Below are 17,169 nucleotides of genomic sequence, written 5' to 3'. Positions count from 1 at the left end.
AACTCAGCGGGACACATCTTTTCAAAACATTACATCTTATAATTAACATGCATTACGAGTAAATAAGAAAAAATACAATTTAAATTACTATAGAATTCATTCAATTACATACAGTAGGTACTTTTCAAATATAACATGTATACCTACTACCGTTTTTTTTTTCTAGATGATTTTTCAGAAACACTGATAACTCGCAGCGTGCCACATCCTCATTTTAACAGAGACGACTTCCAAAATAACATAGGACTCTTTCAACACGAGGATGCTTTACATCATCTAGTTTCAAACGTGTGTAAGTATCATGGTTATTAGGTAATAGTTATACAACGTTTTATGGCTCCTCTACACGATGGGCCAGCCATCCGACGGGTGTCGGATGGCTTATGGCGCGGCGGGATGGCGATGGGATGGCCACGGTGTCGGTTTTTCGTCCGCACATCATGTTAATGTGGATCGATTATTTCAATGTTTATTCATATACAGACATGACAAGAGTGACATTAAGAAAAATAATAAAATAAATCATGTGGCCTTCATTTACAAATTAGTCTATGGAGTTTATCACAACCTCTAACATCCTCCCTTTTTGTTAAACGTTATAGGTTAATCCAATAATGCCACAGATTAATGCCATTCTTCTTCCTTGGCTTCTTGGCTTAGAAACTGGTTTCGTCAGTATGTCCGCACATTGGTATTCCGTTGGAACATACTTCACATATAATTCATTTGAAGCAACTAGCTCTCTGACATAAAAGTGTCTTATGGCAATATGCTTCGTTCTTCTATGAAGCTCAGGATTCTGAGCCAGTTTTATAGCAGCATCATTATCTATCTGCAATGTAGGAATTGCGCTTAATGTCGTGATTTCCTGGAATAATCGTTGAAGCCAGACTATTTCTCGGGCCGCTTCGCTTGCCGCGACTATTTTTGCTTCAGTGCTTGAGATCGCGACTGATGTCTGTCTGCGACTTGCCCACGATATAGCACCTCCCGCGTATAGGCAAAGTATGCCTGAAGTGGAGCGTCCAGAAGTGAAATCTCCGCCGTGATCAGAGTCACTGTAACACTCCAACACTCCGGGTTTGTGGCTTTCTTATAGACAATAACTGAATCCATAGTTCCTTTAACCCTTAAATGCATAATGATGTATATATGCATCGTATATTTGATGGTCCGTGGCTTAATATGCAGCTATCCAAAATCACATTTATTACTTTTATACAGCATGACACATCTATTTCAATTTATTAAAAAGTTATACAAAAAATCATGCATTTAAGGGTTAAGGTAACGAAAAATGCGTTTTACTTTCAAGACATCTTCATGAGATGGATTCGCTAATGTTCTGGAAACAACACTTATGGCATATGATATGTCTGGTCTGGTTCCTGTCATTATAGGTATGCCAGTGCACCGACAGCTTCTCGATAAGGGAATCTGGCATCATTGTCTTTTTCCGTATCTGACTGTACTTCCTTTATGATTGGAGTGCTGACAGCCTTGCAATCACTCATGCCAAACTTTTCTAAAAGCTTGTTTACGTAGTGTTTCTGAGAAACCTTTATAGAACCATCCTTTTCATTTATGATCTCTAATCCAAGAAAGTAAGAAGCTGGCTTTGTTGTAATCTTGAATTTTCTCTTCAGTTCGTTTAGAAACTTTTCAAATTCCTTCTGATTAGTAGAGGCGATCAAGCCATCATCAACATAAAGTCCCATTATTATTTTGTTTCCGTTTCTGTTCCGAATAAACAAACAAGGTTCCATGACACATTGCTTAAATCCGATTGATTTCAAGTAGTCAACAATGCATTTGTTCCAGCATCTTGGTGCTTGTTTGAGACCGTATAAACATTTCTTCAATTTACAAACTCGATTTGTGCCATCATTATAACCTTCTGGTTGGTGCATGTAGATATCTTCACTTAATGAACCGTTTAGGAATGCAGTGGCTACATCGAATTGAGTGAGAGCTAGACTTTCATTTGCTGCAATGCTTAGAATTGAGCGTATGGTCGCCATCCTAGCAACAGAACTGAACGTTTCATCGTAGTCTAACCCTTTTTCTTGTGTATAGCCTCTCGCTACAACTGCTACAAGTCGGGCTTTATATTTGTCAAGACTTCCATCGGCATTGGTTTTCTTTTTAAAGACCCATTTACAAGAGATGAGTTTTCTATCTTTAGGTTGGTCTACCAAAATCCACGTCTTGTTAGAATTTAAGGATTTCACCTCGCTTTCCATAGCTTTTATCCATTCAGCTTTCTGAGGATTCTTCATGGCTTTTTTATAAGTTTTGGGCTCATCTGAATCTTCGACTATAGCTGACATGATAAAATCGTCATATCGAACTGGAGGGTTTAGTTTCGATCTATCTCTGAGAATTCTCGCTTCAGGAATTTCATCATGATCATCATTATCTTCATGATCTTCATCAGAGTAATTCATTCGACATCAATCAGGTTCAGGAGTGTCATACCTTTGTACGGGATCTTCCTCTTGTTGACAAGGTAAATCATTTGAAATTTGAGGCATACCAGAAGATACTTCGTCATCTTGTTCTATATCCTCCCTTGCATCAAAGAATGGATGATTTTCTTTAGTCTTTGGGAAGTGAATCTCTATTTCAGTAGTTGTTTCTTGTTCATCTGCATCAGGAGCATCATCTGATTCTAATCCAACAGATCTAATTATAGATTCGTTAAAGGTTACGTCTCTCGATCTGATCAGAGTCGGTTCGTTATTTTTATTAAAACTCAGCAACCGATAGCCATCATCACCTTCGTAGCCAATTAAAATACATTTTTGGGCTTTCTTGGACATCTTTGTTCGCTTTTGCTTAGGAACGTGTGCAAAACATTCTGTTCCAATGACTCTTAAATGTTTTATGGCAGGTTTCTTTACAAACCAGAGTTCGAATGGTGACTTTCCTTCTTGAGAAGTTGGTCCGGTTCTGTTTAGAATGTAAGCAGCCGTATTGACGAGCTCTGACCAACAGGCAAGTGGGAGTTCCTCGTGAGCGTGCACCATGGTGCGAGCAGCTTCTACCAGGGTGCGATTTTCTCTTTCGCTTGATCCATTTTGCTCAGCTGTGTAAGGCATTGTCAATCGGTGTTGGATACCATGAGATTGAAGTATTTTCTCAACTGCTTCATTTTTAAATTCACCACCGTTGTCGCTCAGTATTGTTTTTATGGTATGGCCAGTTGTCTTTGCTTCGTTGATCATCTGCACGAGCTTGTCTTTAACTTCAGACTTATGCTTGATGAAGTAAACATGACGATATTTGCTGTAGCCGTCTACTTTCTAGCATGAGTCACAAGCTATGCCAGCTGATGCCTCGATTTTCATGAATGTGTGCATCAACAGCATTTGTAAAAGTTGTTGCTGTTTTAATGAAAGAGATATTTGGAAGAATGTATGAAAGTTGATAGAATGAATCTGTAAGTGTTAGGGATAATGAGACGGATTTTGCTTAAGACCAAAATCCTTACCCAGACGAGGGGGGTATATGTAACGTTATACGTTACACGTAACTATTATTATTAAATTAAACTACAAAAAGAAATAAAAATACACCTTAAAACTAATTTTACAAGCTATTATTTACAATTAAAACTATATAAAAAACATAAAAATGCAACAGGTATTCGTCCGCGCCGTCTTAGCGCTCCGATAGATTTGAAATGCAACATTTTAGAGCTCACGGAAACAAGTTCTTGTGTTTGACGTATGACGAGTTGCATTAGCGGATCGCCCTGCGACCATTCCCGATCTTCATTCGAGATAGAACGCACGTCACACAGTACATCGGTGCTGATACATACTTCATTTTTGGAAAGTGTAACCGATATTCACGTTGTCGTCCCTTACGTTCCTCGAAGTTTTTAGTTAACGTCGCAAATACGTTAAATATGTACCATCGCGAGTGAAAGTAAACCCCAAATTGGGTAAGTGGTAAATTTATTAACGCAAATGTAGTTTTTACTTGCTAAATAGATATTAAGATAATTTTAGTGTCTTACTATGCTTCATCAAACCCTTTCACGGTTAAGTACTTTAGTTTTATAATGATTTTGCCTAATCATGCATTGTAACGATATTGCATCAGAAATTATTTCCACCCTCATTAAAAAAAAAAAATACTATTTCATAATCTTTATAAATTGTGATCTCCGATTCTGATTGTGAACATCCACGGCATCACTGCTACATTTTAGGTGCTTTCTTTCTTCTGCCGCTTGCCGGGGATGCTCACAAATTACGTTGCCGGACTGTATTCTCATGCGTTACAATGACGCGTTCCAGGGTCCAAAGTTCGGGCTGATATTTTGGGTGGAGGATCCACCGCAGCCACCCTACCACCAACACTACTCTCGCCGGTCGGAAGACGGTCATCTCTTCTCGCCCCGGGCAGCCACCTGAGTACAGTCGGCCACAGTTGCGCGACATTGTTTGACATTGTGTCCGAAAAGTTTACAATACCCGCATTTCTTCTTTGTTTTGCGTGTGTAATTCAGTGCGACTAGCGCTTGTGCTTCAGAAGTCTCAGATTCTTTATTCGTCAATGACCTTTCGTAACTGCAGATTTGAGCTGTCAAATTTTCTATGTTACGATCCTTTTTAGTCATAAGTATCCAGCTTGACTTGAACGGGAAGTAACTATCGTAAGTGTTTCTAGAATCTTGCAAATAAGTAAGATTTCTGGAAGTTCATGCTTGTCCTTTTGTAGTTCGACCTTATGCCATATATTTTTGAGCTTAGATATGTGCATTGACATGTCGTGAAGGGGATCCTTGCGAAAACTGAAGAAACTGTAGCATAAATTGTAGCTTTTATCCTCAGACGTGCCGTCAAATAGGGTGTGTAGCTCATCCCAAATTTGTTAAGCACTGGTTAATCTCATAACTTTTTGTAGAGTAAAGTCTGACATATTAGCCATTAAAATAAGCATAGCTGCACTATCAGACTTATTATATTCTTGTAGAGCTTCTTGATAAGTTGCCATGACAGCGGCGGTTGCTGTTGAATCTGGTTGAGTTGGTGACTTTAGATTGCCGTTGATAGCATCTAGTCCTCCAGGAGTAACTCTTAGCAGTAACAGTAACTTGCAGCGCCATGTTGTCCAATTTTCTTTACCTTCTAAACGACCATTATCAATTTTGCATCTTGTTGACGAAGTTGACATATTGACGGTTCTTGTTAGAATTTGTTTTGAAAAAATTTGAAAACTGCTAACTTATTTTTGAATAAAATATTCACGTTATCGACGTTATTTATTTTTCTTCGCTCATTATCAATATAATTAATGAATTTTATTAAAATAAACCACGCTCTGCTACCATGTTAATGTGGATCGATTATTTCAATGTTTATTCATATATAGACATGACAAGAGTGACATTAAGAAAAAATAATAAAAGAAATCATGTGGCCTTCATTTACAAATTAGTCTATGGAGTTTATCACAACCTCTAACACATCAAAGGCATGGTGCATACGCATCTATACATATACTTACGCGTGGCCCATTCCATAGTGCGTGCTCTCAACCATCGCATGGCCATCTCTCTGGTCCAGCGCTGGGCCATCGTGTAGTGGAGCCATTACAGTACAATGGTCCTTGCCCTTTAAATTTTCGAGGTAGGTACGTAATGTGCTATGTAGGTATGTATAGCACATGGTGTCGTAATGTAGCACCAGATGTAGATACTGTAAATGAACTAAATCTTATTGCAATGATATAAGGTCCACCAAACGGCAGTTAAAAGTGTAGCTGTTGATATACACCGTGTTTTTCAATTCCGGTAATTTCAATATATTCCTTATACCATGGTTATGGCTATGATATGCAATCTCTATTTTTTGTAGATATGAGCGATGTCTCCTACTTGAACGATTACAAGCTTAGGATCAATGCAAACGATTTAAAATTGATCAGTTGGGAAGACTCGTGGCATCTACATGGTATGTTACAAGGCAACTAATAAATACTATATACTACTAATAAATAGTATAAAAGTAGAGTAATTAATATTATATTGTTTGTACATATCGAGCAATATTCGACTTAAAATACGTGTGACCCATTTCAGTCTATTTACTTAATGTATGTGTCTCACGGAAGTTTTGTTATTAAAATCTGTGTAGAATTAATAATTTATTTCAGCAAATAACGTAAAGATAAAAGACGAAATTGGAGGACCCGCGCGAAATCGCCTTTTCATACAAAAGTTGTCCTCACCCAAGTAACATTAAGCGCTAAATTTAAGGGATAGAAGAGATTTATATAAGCGCCTATTTACTCTTTAGGTGTTCTTAGTGCTCTAAAAACAGGAGTTATAGTATAGCCGGCTATAACCCCATTTTAACCCCGGATTGGGCACATATTTTTATCACCTAAAGCAACCTAAAGATTTATAACAGGGCTACCCCTAGGCCACCTATGTCTTGTTCATGTTTGTTAGTTGATATTGTGTCATACAGGGGTTCCCAAACTGTGCGCGTGAGGCAAACCTCCTCACCATGTTACCAATCTATTTCGAATAGCCTAGCTAGGTTAGGGCGCCGCCGCCGAAATTTTAAACTTGCAAGTGTGTACCCAGTACCGTCTTTACCATAAGAACACACGGGGCCCGTGTCCAGGGCTCCCTTCCTCAGGGGGCCCCGATCCTCAGGGGGCCGCGAAGGGCATACGGTAACAGTAAGCAACCGGCGGGCAGGGTCGGGTCGGTTGTTAGTTAAATTCGCTTTCTTTACATTTCAAAAGGGCCCCACACTCTTGAGTGCCCAAGGGCCCCAGCATAGTTTAAGACTGCCCCGATTGCACCGCGGACTGAAAAAGATTGAGAACCCCTGGTGTAATACCTACAACAATAACAATAACAAATTGTCAAAAGGTCACGTAGTACAAAATCCCGTTCAGCCGTTGTCGCCGGAAAAATGTAAGCTGTACGTTTCTCCAGTCGTGGATATTAGAGATTACGAACACTGCGTAACAATGATGGAGAGACGGAATGTGTCTATAGGTTAGTAGATGGTTGGTAAATATATGTATTAGACACCAGGTAAATAGGACCCATTATTACGCCACTTTTAGCATCACTTGTCTAAGGCGCGTATTATATCAATCTCCGCAATCTGTCGCCGCATTCGGATGGCAACCGCCTAAGAGTTATTTCACATTGTCCGATCCGATATCTGATGTAGGATCCTACATCCGCGTAGTCATGCCGCGGGGGCGCGCCGGGGCGCCGTCTTTAGCGGTCACGCACACTACAATAAACATTATGCCGAAACATACGCACACAAATAAATATTATCGGTCCGACAGCTGACAGCAGGGGGCTCCGACATGGCTGAATTTATCGGAAGCGAATTCCGATATCGGATATCGGAAGGCGCCTATGACAAAAACAGCTGCAGGAGAGTACCATTGGCATTAAGTCCGCCTTTTTTGCGTTATTTGTCGTTTTTTAGTAATAATAATTTAAATGCATAAATAAATACAGAGAAACACATATATATCTTACATTTTACCTCCTTCCGATATCCGATATCGGTTCGGACGGTGTGAAAACGCTCTTAGTCTAAGTCATGGAGACTATATAAAGGAGCCAAATCTCTATGTATGAAAAGTGTCCATCAAAAAACAGTAATTAGTCGGCGCCATCATACACCGAAATACTACCAAAAACAACCTACGTAATTTGGTCGGGTTATTTGTTGCGTTATATGGTTCATGTTATACCCATGTCCCAGAGCCTAACTAGCGCCACCGAAGAGATTAGGAACTATTATTTAAAGCAGAAAGCGGTCACTTTTGCAACAATTCTGCCATAAGAGATTGGCATCCTTTCTATACCATCCATAGTATAAGTCATTTATTTACGTAGAAAATGTGACACAGGTACTTGACAGTTATTAATACAACTTACAAGTAATGTATGGATGGTATAGAAAGGATCGCAATCTCTTATGGCAGAATTGTTGTAAAAGTGACCGCGTTAAGACTCTAGGTCCATGGGGTCCCAGCGCGCATAAGTTGTTTGCAGAAATCGCGAAGCGTCTGGTTGACGTAACTGGTGACCGAAGAGCTGGCGGCTTTCTCGCACAACGTATCAGCATTGCGATACAGCGGGGAAATGCCGCCAGCATCCTTGGTACAATGCCTCAAGGGCCTATTTTAGATTTAAGCTAGTTATTAATTTCGTTTACGTAGTACCACTGTATATATCTTGTAAGCTTTAAATAATAGTTCCTAATCTCTCCGGTGGCGCTAGTTAGGCTCTGGGACATGAGTATAACATGAACCATATAAGGCAACAAATAACCCGACCAAATTACGTAGGTTGTTTTTGGTAGTATTTCGGTGTATGGTGGCGCCGCCTAATTACTGTTTTTTGATGGACACTTTTCATACATAGAGATTTGGCTCCTTTATACAGTCTCCATGAAGTAATGGACAAGTCAACAGCGTTCGGAAAATTTGAGTTCCGAGTTTTCATGAAGGATTGCTTGGTGAAAAATGTGTACCTACATAATTAAAATCTGAAATTCATCTTAACTGATCGAGCGATGCATTCGTAATATCCGGCTGTTCCCTACAGGTCGCATTTCTCAACTGATTCTCGTGAAATTTCGTATAACGTATTTAATATAACGTAATATAGATTTTTTGCCGATTAAATTTATTGGTTTTTTTTTTATGTCGGAGTCATGAAGGGTTGCGAGGTCTACGACTCACAGAGCCACTAGTTTAATTGTGTCCATTAATAGTGTTACAAAATAGTCATTAATAGTGTAGAATTTAATGGCGCCCAGCGTTGGACCAGCGAGATGACCGTGCGATGGTTAAGCGCACGCACTATGGAATGGGCCACGTGTAGATGCGTACGCACCATCGCTGGCCCACTAACATTGATGTGCGAACGAAAAACCGACACCGTGGCCATCCCATCGCCATCCCGCCGCGCCATTATGGCTCCTCTACACGATGGCCCAGCGTAGGCCAGTCTAAGGGACGTATCAGCTATGCGGTGGAATGAGATAGCAATATCGCTGACTCCCTATATACGCATATATGCGTCCCTTGACATTTTTTTTCAATTTATCCTATTCATGCTTCTGAGCTAAACTTATCGTTCTCAGAAAAACTTGAAGTAGATAGCTTTGAAGTGCTACGCGCTACGCCGTAGCCCGTAGCAACTGACGACGTGTACCTAACACCATCGTTTTATTCTTATTCTTTAATTCTAGGACCCTGCTACGTATTATATGATGAGTATTGACAGTCTGACCATTTAAAACATAAAGAAGGAGCCTTCCTCTAAATTGCAATCTACCATGCATTGCTGGACTAAGACATTCTGACGCCCTAGCCCTAGAGCAGTGGTTCCCAAAGTTGACTACTGCAATTTTTGGGGCCCAACTCTTGGCCGCTTAAGAAGAGGGCATCAGGGGCGTAGCTAGAGGATATGGCGCCCGGGGCCCGGGGCAGTCACCAAATTTGCGCCCCCTGACGACTGACAAGTTTCGTTGCTGCTGCCTTTTGCCCATTTTGGCGCCCCCCCCCCCCCCTTGGATGGCGCCCGGGGTACTTGCCCCCTCTGCCCCCCACCCCTCCTAGTCACGCCACTGGAGGGCATAAAACATATATAACCCTCAGATTTCCTAGTAGTTTTATCTGTTTTCATTTCACCTGTGGGTCGCGACCGATAGTTTGGGAAATGCTGCCCTAGAATGTCAGCCCCCGAGTATCAATGAGGGCTACCATGTTAAATTTCGCCGCTAGGGGCGCTAGTGTAGATGAAGGTCTTTCAAAATGTCAAATGCATAAAAGTTTTGGGGGTTTCATACTTTTTTATCGGAAATTTTCACTCCTTATTCATAATTGTGGTAAATCTTTGTCCATCTTTGATTAATCATGGTAAACAATAGATATAGCTCAATAAATGTTAGTGGTGTAAAAAAGTGCCAACTAAAGTATATGCAATATTAAATAGGTTGCAAAAAATTGCACATTTAGACGTTAAAATACCTTTGTGTATATTAGAATGTATTGGTTTTATAAAAATAAGCATATATAGAAGAATTTTGAGATCTGTTTTTCTGGACCTACATCTACAGTGGCGTCAACTGGTGAGCAGAAAAACGGTAGCCCTCATTCCTAAGATTTCAGTGGCCCCGTGCCCTAGACGTGGTGCCCCGACCCGAGCTACTTTGTTTAATGGTTAAGCCGGCACTATCGGCTTCCTATGTACTGACGTCACGTTTTAATTCAGCCCCTGGAGCGGTATTGGCGATGAAATCCGAGTTCGTCGGGATATTTACGTGGGGTGACTCCAAAGGCAGGGGGCTCCCTTTCGTAATACTGGACTTAGCACACTATAAAGACTGGATCACATACATTGTCTCTGCAAGGTAAACGTCGCAATATTTTACCTTTTTTTTTAATTAACATTGTTTGCTGTGAAATGTGAATAAGTAAAGATTGAGCGTGCCAAATAAAGGAGGAATCGTGGAGTATTGAGAAAATTGTTTTCTATTCCGCATAAATACCACTTTAAATTGTAGCAATACGTAGCCGTGTTTTCAATCCTATTTAATTTATAATATTTATATAAAAAATCTAGATTTCCGTGTAAAGTTTTAGAAGTCAAATTATGAAATAAATTTTCTAATTAAACTGTTTTTTACCTACTCCTAAAGCTTTTAATTTGAGAGTTCCCGGCAAGCTCGGCCGAATTTCACCTTCCCGTACAAACGGAGCTTCGTTCTCATTTTAAAACTACGTGTTGGATTGTAAAGAAACTTTGCACATACAATTACATGATGTATATCTAGGTCTGTAATTAGTTTATATAGCTCTAGTAATATACAAAACAAAAGAAATAGAGCAAAAACAAGTCTTGTATAAAAAACTTAGATTCACTGTATTTTTTACAATGGTATATATCTGAAGCTACATAAACTAATTACAGACCTAGATATACCTTATCCTATAAGTACAAAGTTTCAGAGCAATCTAGCTAGTCGTTTTAAAATGAGAGCGTTACTACGTTTGTATGGAGAGCCGAGCTTGTTACTATAAATTGAAATTTGGAATGTTGGCGCCAAATTGCATCGCTCTGAAACCCGAGTCGCACAGGGGCGAGGGAGGATGGGGAGCGTGTCTACTGTGAACCTAGGAAAAGGATAATTATGAGTGAACTAACAGCATCACGCTTGGCTGACCTATGGTAGATTTCATATCGTTGCAATAAAGTTTACGAATGGTTGAGTAGCTCGACGATGGTACGATACTACGATAAGCGATATACATACTGCCAATACTGCGCCGGTCAAGTAGATAGTCTAGCTCGGATACCTGATATGGAACGTGGACGACTGACCCGCTATAAGCACTTACTATTAGGAGTATTAGGTATAGCGGTATGCAATAACCTCCTCCTTTTTTTGAAGTCGGTTAAAAAAGAATTCCCGAAATGGAACCTTCTCGTTCTAACGGTTGCAGAGGTATAAGTATGAATAAATTGAATAATTACATGTTCATAATAAATAATAAAAATAAAAAAAATAAAAAGCCTTTTATTTCTTGAACTTTTTTTTTACATTATTTCATATTTGTTTAAGCGTTCTATATATATAATATTATTCAAGAACCCCGTTTTCACAGGTGAAGGCCTCCTCCAAAGCCTTCCATGTATCTCGGTCCTTTGCCACTTGTATCCAATTTGGCCAGTAATTTTGGTGATATCATCTTGCCATCTCATAGTAGGTCTTCCTATCCCTCTTTTTCCTAGAGGTCCTTTCCACGACGTCACCCTTGCTGTCCAGCGCCTGTCTTGAGTACGTGCTACATGGCCCGCCCACCTCCATTTAAGTTTTTTGGCATAGCTGAGAGCATCTATGCTCTTTGTGTGTTGTCTTATTTTTGTATGGTTGATTTTTTGTATTTTCTTGATGTTTAGCATACTACGCTCCATTCCGCGTTGACAAGTCCTTATTTTTTCCATAGCTTTTTGAGTAAATCTCCATGTCTGACAGCCGTATGTCAGACAGGGTAATAAGCATGTATTCATGACTTTAGTCTTCACGCTGACGGGCATGTTACTCTTAAATACTTCTTTTAGCTGCCAGTATTTGTTCCAGGTCTTTTGTGCTCTCCTTTCAATTTCTAACTCGTTGTTCGCTTTATCAAAACTTATCTGTTTTCCTAAGTATATGTATTGTTTTGTATAAGTCAATGGTTCGTTTCCTACCATTATGGTTCGCTCCATGCCATTTGTCATTACGATAGTTTTTGATAGGTTTATTTCGAGTCCCACTTGCACGCTGGCCATATGTAGCGAGGTAATCATATATTGTAGTTGTGAGCTTGTCTCTGCGAGTATTACCAAGTCGTCTGCAAAACGAAGGTGATTTAGGTAGTTGCCGTTTACATATATTCCTTTGTTCTTCCAATCTAGCTGTCTAAAAATAGTTTCCAGGATCGCTATGAACAGTTTTGGGGACAGAGGGTCTCCCTGCCTTACTCCCCTTTTGATAGGGAAGCTAGGACCCATGGTTTCCAGCTTCACTTTACCGGTACTGTTCCTATATAGATTTTTAATAACTTGTATGTATTGTTGCTCTACTCCTTGACTTTCTAGAGTCTCCCATATCCATTTGTGTATCGAAAGCCTTCTGATAGTCAATGTAGGCAATGTAGAGACATCTTTGTTTTTCTTGAAATTTTTCAATTAGTTGTTCTAAGCTGTGGATATGGTCGACCGTTGAGAAGCCTTTTCTGAAGCCTGCTTGTTCTACTGGTTGATTGTTTTCTAAAGCGGCACTTATTCTTCGATTGATGATTGATGAAAAGAGTTTATAAACCGCTGGTAATAAACTTATTGGCCTGTAATTTGAGATGTTTTTAGGGTCTCCTTTCTTGTAAATTAGGATTATATTAGATTCTGTCCATTGAGATGGTATAGCAGCGGTTTCAATTATGCGATTAAATAAAGTTGATAGCGGTAGAGCTAAAATATTGCTTGCTGTCTTGAGAGCTTCATTGTTGATTTGATCTACACCTGGACTCTTGTCACTTTTTAGGCTTTTAATTGCGTTGATTACCTCAAGTTCAGTGATGTCTTCTGCTTTCTTCTTATTATGTGGTGTTGATACACTATCAGTTTGGTTCCTGTCAGTTTTTTCGCTGTATAAGTCTCTGTAAAATGCTGTTGCCACTTCTATAATGTCGGTTCGTTTGTGTGATGCCTTTCCCGAAGAATGGAGTTCCCCAATCCATGTTTTGTTCTGTGTTAGTTCTCTGTATGCTTTTTTAGTACTTCCCGCCTGTGTTATGTGCTTCATAATGGTCTTCTTTCTGTACTCTGCATAATCTTTTTTTATGTACTTGCTAATTAATTTGTACAGGGCACATAGTTCATTTTTTTCGCTGCGAGTCTTGTTTTTGGTTTTATGCAATGTTCTTCTTCTGTCCATAAGTTTTACTGTGCGTTTTGATAATACCTCGTGTTCATTTTGACTTTTATTGACTGTGTGAGCTTCTCTAAGGCTTTGATTAATAACACCGATTAGCATATTATACTGTTTTTGGACACATTTTGTTTCCTGTCTGTTGGGCAGATATGCTGATAGTAGTTTTCTATATTGGGTTGTTTCTTTTTCGTTTTTTAGTGTTATAATTGGGTTATTTGCAAAGCTGGATCTGCATTTCTTAGTGTTAGGAAGTGATAAACTAGCTCTAACAGGTCGGTGATCTGAAGGAAAGTCCACATTTAGTATTTCTATATTTTGAAATAACTCTGGGCGATTAGATAAAATATAGTCTATCTCATTATAATGCTGGCCATTTGGTGACCGCCAAGTCCATCTCCGGGTTGATTTTTTCTTAAAAAAGGTGTTTAGTATATGTAATTTATTTTGAACAGCAAAATTAATCAATTTATTGTGTACAATTTATGTACATATTAAATGTAAATAGATTTGGCAAAGGAGAAAGTCTTTTCACGTGGTTAAAAGACTCTTCTTCTCTATAATATGTAAAGTGATGATGATACAGTAGATCCTTTTACCGCTCATTTTAATATCGTTAAGTATATACTGTTTTCAAAATTGAAATCCTACCGTAATAGCATGTAGGTGAGGGGCTCAGAGCAATCCTAGGATTCCTAGGGTTTTCCTAAGAAATAATTGTTAGCATGATCGTGCATATTTATTACACGGAACAGCGTCACCTAGCTTTCCATTCGTATACCATGTCCACGATGGGACAAACAATAAGAAGTCACGTTTTAGACTTAAAGATATTTAATTAAATTATATAAAAAATACAAAATTTGTATGACACGCAAAGTTCGTTATTCGGTCTTGTAGAGATATGAGTAGGTATATGACAGATATACGATGATGTGGAGCTATCTTTGACAATTGGGCCGTGACGTCGCTCTACTCGTCCGGTAATCGTGTTCACCGTTCCGTTTCGCGTGAACATTCTCCCCGCCCTTGAAAGCTCCTGAAGGGCCTTTTGCCCTTAGCGTTTGCTATGTCTATAACGGTATAAATTAACTTTGCGTGTTTAATTCTAGAAATGTTCGATAAATAGTGAATTTATATAAGTGATAATGGCTAAAATGGATAGCTAAGATGCTATAATAATGTGATTGAAGTGGCAAAATTGCGTGAAAGTAAATTTGACAGCCCAGAGCAAGTGCAAAGAACTAAGTTCTCGATTCTAGTCAGCTCGAAGTAATAATTGGAGGGAAGAAAAGAAATGGACAGGTCTCACTTTTTATCTAGGTGAACCAATGCTGCGGTGCTGGTAATCCGTTGCTGGCCGGCTGGTCCCGGTAGTCCTTGTAGTCCTCCGAAATTTAAAAAACTCGATGTTTGCCTCGTAGCTCGATCGTTCTTCATGTATACAGGGTGAGCAGGGCGGTAGACTGGGCCTTTGTAGATTGTTGTAGACTTGGTTGGCAATTCAGTTGCGAGTGCCCTTCATTTGACCTGCTGCTCCCCGTTGTCCGATGCAGTGAATTTTGTAGTTCTCGTCGTGTGTACGGTCGCCAGATTTGTCCACGATGGGACAAACAATAAGAAGTCACGTTTTAGACTTGAAGATATTTAATTAAAATTATATAAAAAATACAAAATGTGTATGACACGCAAAGTTCGTTATTCGGTCTTGTAGAGATATGAGTAGGTATATGACAGATATACGATGATGTGGAGCTATTTTTGACACTTGGGCCGTGACGTCGCTCTACTCGTCCGGTAATCGTGTTCACCGTTCCGTTTCGCGTGAACATTCACTATTAGCGTCCTGATTACTTTCATTTAACCGGCTAGTATCAATCATTTCTTCAATATCGTAGTCTGTGTCTAATATTAATACTAATTCTGAATTTACGCCCGTAGGTTCAATAATTATTACTTCATCTGATTTCACTGGGCAAGTTTCCTTAGCAGACTGTAAGTCCTTCATTTGTATTTAATATTAAAATTGATTTAGTTTTCTACAGAAGGTTATATAATTCTTACTTCATCGTTTTTATCTTGGATTAAAGTTTTTTCACTTTCCAAATGAATTTCAGCATTCGTATTGGTTTTAATTTCGATGGAAGTATATTTCAGTGCTGTTTTGTTAGGTTTGCTTTGTTCAACCATAACTATATTTTCACTATTAGCGTCCTCATTACTTTCATTTAACCGGCTAGTATCAATCATTTCTTCAATGTCGTAGTCTGTGTCTAATATTAATACTGATTCTGAATCGCTGTCTGAATCATCAATTAAAGTAACATCAGGATCTGGTTTAATGCACGTCAATATTTCAGTTGTATTATGGTCAGAAATCATGACTGTCTCCATTTGTTTAATCTCAGTTTTGTAAGGCGTATTCAAATACGTCGTTACTGTCGAAGACGCCTCAACTTCAGAATGTTTTACATTATTTTCTTCGGTATTATTGTTCATAGAGGCAATAAAGGATTTTATCGCATTTATTACTAAATTACTATGATCTTCAAGAGCATCAATAAGATCGTTGTGATCAGAGTGAACAGTATCAGAATTCGACATTGCCACAGGTATTTCAGAAGATGTTAGATGTTTTTTATCATTTTTAGTATATTTTATGATTTCTGAATGGTCCATTTTGTTCACTAACAGTAAACCGTTATCTATATGTGTTTTCTCAGCTCCATCAAATTTATTCTCTAGCATTGTAAATATTGTAATAAATTTTTTATTATCGTTTATTTCCATATCAACATTTGCTTTACTTATATTCATCGCGGTAGATTCTTGAGCTTTATCAATTGGTATATTGCTATTGTGATCAGAGTCAGTACAATTCTCAGAACTTTTCTTTACTGTAGGTACTTCCGAAAATAGAGTCCGCACGTTATTGTTCTGGAATATATCCGTTTTGGTTTCAGTTCTGGCGCTATGTTTTGTATTTGTATTATCTAACCCTGTACTTCTATTCTACTTAATTGTGTTTTGGGTTTCTTCACAGCAGGCACTGTAATCAATAAAAACAATTAATAAAATAAAATAAGAACATTTGGGTGATTTACAGTTTTAGACATTAACAAACCAACCTATGTTTATCAAAATGCAGGTTCTTGGCGATATCCTGTTTTATTTTCGGCAAACGCATCTTTACACATACTTTCATTTGTATTAAATATCACACTTTCTTTATTAGCCATAGCTTCTATTATCGTATTGTTGTTTGATATGATGTGTTGTGCGTTGATATCAACAACGGTTTCTTCCTCATTAATTTCTCTGGTACAGCCTTTACACTCATTTAGACTTTTAACTATTTCATTTACATTGAAGTCATCAAGGAAACTAGTAAGGTCTATATTATCCATCGTCTCGACGCTCGTCTCAATCTCACCTTTGGTAGATTCTTCATCAGTTGTATCCCCATGGCCAAATACAGTATTGATTTCTAGCTTTATTTTTTTACGTTCTTTATCTTTATTAGCCATAGCTTCTATTATCGTATTGTTGTTTGATATGATGTGTTGTGCGTTTATATCAACAACGGTTTCTTCCTCATTAATTTCTCTGGTACAGTCTTTACACTCATTTAGACTTTTAACTATTTCATCTACATTGAAGTCATCAAAGAAACTAGTAAGGTCTATAT

At 38.6% G+C, this 17,169-nt stretch overlaps 1 long non-coding RNA gene across 2 annotated transcripts; it reads left to right on the top strand.

Annotated features, from left to right (window-relative positions):
- The first annotated feature begins 150 nt into the window (after positions 1–150).
- Positions 151–10,655, top strand: LOC134754499 (uncharacterized). 2 transcript variants are annotated; one of them, XR_010128902.1, is made up of 4 exons: positions 151–292; positions 5,871–5,966; positions 6,899–7,027; positions 10,283–10,655. It is a non-coding gene; the product is annotated as an uncharacterized LOC134754499 (long non-coding RNA). The 2 variants fall into 2 exon arrangements; XR_010128903.1 differs by having other exon boundaries at positions 151–296; positions 5,878–5,966.
- The last annotated feature ends 6,514 nt before the right edge of the window (positions 10,656–17,169 follow it).

This window comes from Cydia strobilella, chromosome Z (genome assembly GCF_947568885.1).
Source record: "Cydia strobilella chromosome Z, ilCydStro3.1, whole genome shotgun sequence".
In the NCBI taxonomy this organism is placed as follows: Eukaryota; Metazoa; Arthropoda; class Insecta; order Lepidoptera; family Tortricidae; genus Cydia; species Cydia strobilella.
This window is presented reverse-complemented; position numbering and strand designations above follow the sequence as displayed.